Here is a 3,691-nt window from a genome sequence, read left to right as displayed (position 1 = left end):
CAGATAGCTAGTAGAGCCTTGGATCATCAACACAAGTAAGACAGTTGTAATAAGATTAATGAAATGTATTAACAATAGATATGCAAGAGTAAATACAACAACGATACCAATAAATGAATATGCACTGCTAATAGATAATAGGCGACTAAACAAGAAGGAAGATACTAAATAAAATCGTAGAAACAAATAAATGGAGTGAACACAGAATGGATAAATGCAATGCTGTTGAGCTGAATGTAGTAATGGAAGAGATTTCTATGGTAATGCTTCGTAAGGGAGAACCACTTAATGGCTCTGGTAAAACTGACGATAAATAACTTCTTATTGATCTTTGAACAAATAATATAGTTATTACTTGTAATGTTGACCCCAGGTAAATGTTATCTAAGCAGATTAGAAGACATAGACTGCAGGTATAAACTAAGCCAAGGTCTTTAAAGGGGTCATATGATGCGATTTCAATTTTTCCTTTCTCTTTGAAGTGTTACAAGCTCTTGGTGCATAAAGAAGATCTGTAAAGTTGCAAAGACTAAAGTCTCAAATCCAAAGAGATATTCTTTTTATGATGTGCTGACACACATTTCAAATGGTTTTCAACGGTCGTTTGATCGCGTCCGGTGTAGGCAGACTTTAGCTGTTGTAGACACTGTGTTACTCACCTATTGAGAAGAAACAAAGCAACCTCGGCGTCTGATCGCAGGCCTCCGCTCCTTGAGTTCTCTCCAGCACTGGAAAGCTGATCCAATATTTTACACGGGTCCTACTTCTTGCCTTATCTTTCCGCAGACGTTTTCCTCTTTTGTTTTTTTATCCGCCATCTCTATCTTTCTGTCGCTCGGCTCGGCTAATGTCCGTCCCATGCACTGAAAGCTCTCTCCTCCACATCACGAGTAGACACGCCCCTTATTGCTGATTGGCTACAAGTTTGTTTTGCTATTCGGCCCGAATCAGTTTTCTAAAGTGTTTTTGAAAAATCACATACCCTGCCTTTAAGAAAGAGGTTTGGTAAGTTTATATTTACGTTCCACATGGTCAGGTCTTGTCACTGCTGGGTCCTTTGCAACTGGAGGGCAGCCGAATACAATATAGAAGGTTTACTCAAGAGCTGAGCTGAGCGTCTCACTTGAATGTACCAGAGGCTCAGAACATTGGTGATCTGCTATTGCCTCTTACCATGCAGGTCAGAAACTCAGAACGGTGTATCTGCTATTGTCTCACCTTCACAAGCTTTAGACTCAGAACAGTGTATCTGCTATTGTCTCTCTGGACGAAAGACTCAGAACAAGGAGAGTCTGTTGGAAGGGTACATTTATCCCTTTCTGATGAGGAGGAGATTGGAATTTGGCACCTCTCCATTACTGGAATGTGATTGGCAACTTGTGTCCGAGGTGGCCATTGTGTTGCCCGCCCTAGTGTGGAACTCATTTGCATATAGTAGAGTACAAATTTAAACAGTGTCTTTAACATTTTACCCATGTGATATTTCTTTACCAAACTTCTTTCAAATTATTACCAACATCATGGGAAGCACAAAAAAGTACAAATAAGATAGCAAACTGTTGCGAACTCTCACTTATCCATTCTATGATATGTTAATAGGCCTGCTCCTTAGGCTACGTCAGTGTTCATAGTATAACATCTCTGGTAGTAGTATACAGAAGCTAACAGGATAGCTAAATAGCAACCACAATACACTGACACAGCAATTTACTTAACCTTGTAGTTAAAAATAAACAGTTTGAAGAAGAACTTGTATCCCTTGTACAGTACACAAAGCGAACCACATCTTCTTGGCCAAATTTTGGCAATGTCAATAAAGAAGATGGAATCCAGTGACCCAGCGCCATTGTTCTGCTAGCAAAACCAGAAGAATCTACATTCCAAAAAAAAGGGACGCATCCTTTTACTACTTTCCAGAAAAGCATGCGTTTCTCCTGGCACAGACAAAGAAACGGAACTTACACAGACAATTCATGAGACCGTCACGTCACGTCACGTCACGTCAAAGGTTTCTATTTACAATGTGTTTTTCCAGTGTTGAGTAATGTAGCCAATCACAGACATATCTGTTGATTTCATGAATGCAATGGCCAATCAGATGTGTTTAAGTCAGTCAGAATCCACTCACCAGTCAAATCGGTGGAGTTTTGTTCAGTGCTGAGTTATGCATGCTCACGAATCCTCTCATTATAACAAAGTTGCCCTGCAAACAAGCCTGCACTGGCCCTTTATGGGACCACTTAGGGCTATCCTAAGGGCCCTCAGCGGGCTGCCAGCGCAGGGCCTCCGAGGCTTTGCTCATTGGCAAAACGTTGGTCCTTTAGTGCTGGCCCTGCACGGGCAGCCCTCACTTAGCCCCCAGGAAGCCCTCACTAGGCCCACACAGGACCCACACAATCCCTGCGTCCCAATGTTCATACTATCCATCCTAAATGGTATGTGAGATTAGAATAAGTGTGTCCCAAAGCATAGTATGTTGAAAAGAGTATGCCAAATGTCCCCGGATGGTCTACTATTTCAGGTCGATTTTTGAAGTGTGGATCCGTGCACACTCTAATGGCTAATATTGCCCACAATCCATTGTGCTTTGGTGAAGGTTTCTGTCCAAAACTACAAACATGAATAAAACGCGTAAAAAAAAACTACAAACATGCTGGATGTGCGCGACCGGTGGTTAGGTAGAGAGGCTTAGAAAAGGGGTTTGAGTTACTAATATTCAACATTTAACCTGGTAATAAAATGTGAACTTTTATAAACATCCATTTGGTCGTAAAGTTTTAAATGCATCATTATGCATAAAATATGAGCAGAGTTCTCAGCATGAAAGACCCGCGACTGGCAGATCAATGTGCTACTTCTTTTCTCTCCAGTAAGGTAGGAAGTTAAATTAAATGCAATGTGGAGGATGTTAACTGTGACAAGATGATTGACAGGCCAGTTTACAGTGACAGGTTGCATGTATCTATGCGACAGAGCGGTCCGTTAAAGAAGCAGTTGTGTGACGTGATAGTATGTCCCAAAGCTTGCCTACTCTTCTACTACACACTCAAAAGTGTGTACTTTTTCTTCACCAAAAGAAAAGGGCATAGTATAAGTAGGCACATTGGGACACAGCATATTAATCTACAACAGGGGTGCCCAACCTTGGTCCTGGAGATCTACCTTCCTGCAGTGTTCAGTTCCAACTCTGATCAAGCACACCTGTCTGTAATTATCAAGTGCTCCTTCAGATCCTAATTAGTTGGTTCAGTTGTGTTTGATCAGGGAGCAGAACTCTGCAAGAAGGCAGATCTCCAGGAACGTCACTAGGTTGCGTATGTAACCCTAGTTCCCAGAGGGAACGAGACGCTGCGTTGCAAAACGCTTTGGGAACGCCCCTGTGTTCCCACGCTCTGAAACACGTGTGTAATCCTTCCCAGGGAATCCCGGGTGAGGGATGACGTAGGGCCCAGGAAGTATAAAAGCACATGCGGTGGAGACAGCGGCAGATTCTGGACTGAGAAGGAAGCGCTCGCAGGGATGCAGGAAGTATGGCTACGCGACGCAGCGTCTCGTTCCCTCGGGGAACTAGGGTTACATACGTAATAGGGCTGTGCGATTTGGGGGAAAATATCAAATTGTGATTTTTTTGACAGATATTGCGATTGCGATTTGATTTGCGATTTTAAATTTGCAAAGTCAAGCTTCAGCT

This window comes from Sinocyclocheilus rhinocerous, unplaced genomic scaffold (genome assembly GCF_001515625.1).
Source record: "Sinocyclocheilus rhinocerous isolate Xijiao unplaced genomic scaffold, SAMN03320098_v1.1 scaffold3225, whole genome shotgun sequence".
In the NCBI taxonomy this organism is placed as follows: domain Eukaryota; kingdom Metazoa; phylum Chordata; class Actinopteri; order Cypriniformes; family Cyprinidae; genus Sinocyclocheilus; species Sinocyclocheilus rhinocerous.
The sequence above is the reverse complement of the archived record's forward strand: the minus strand, read 5'-3'. Positions refer to the sequence as shown.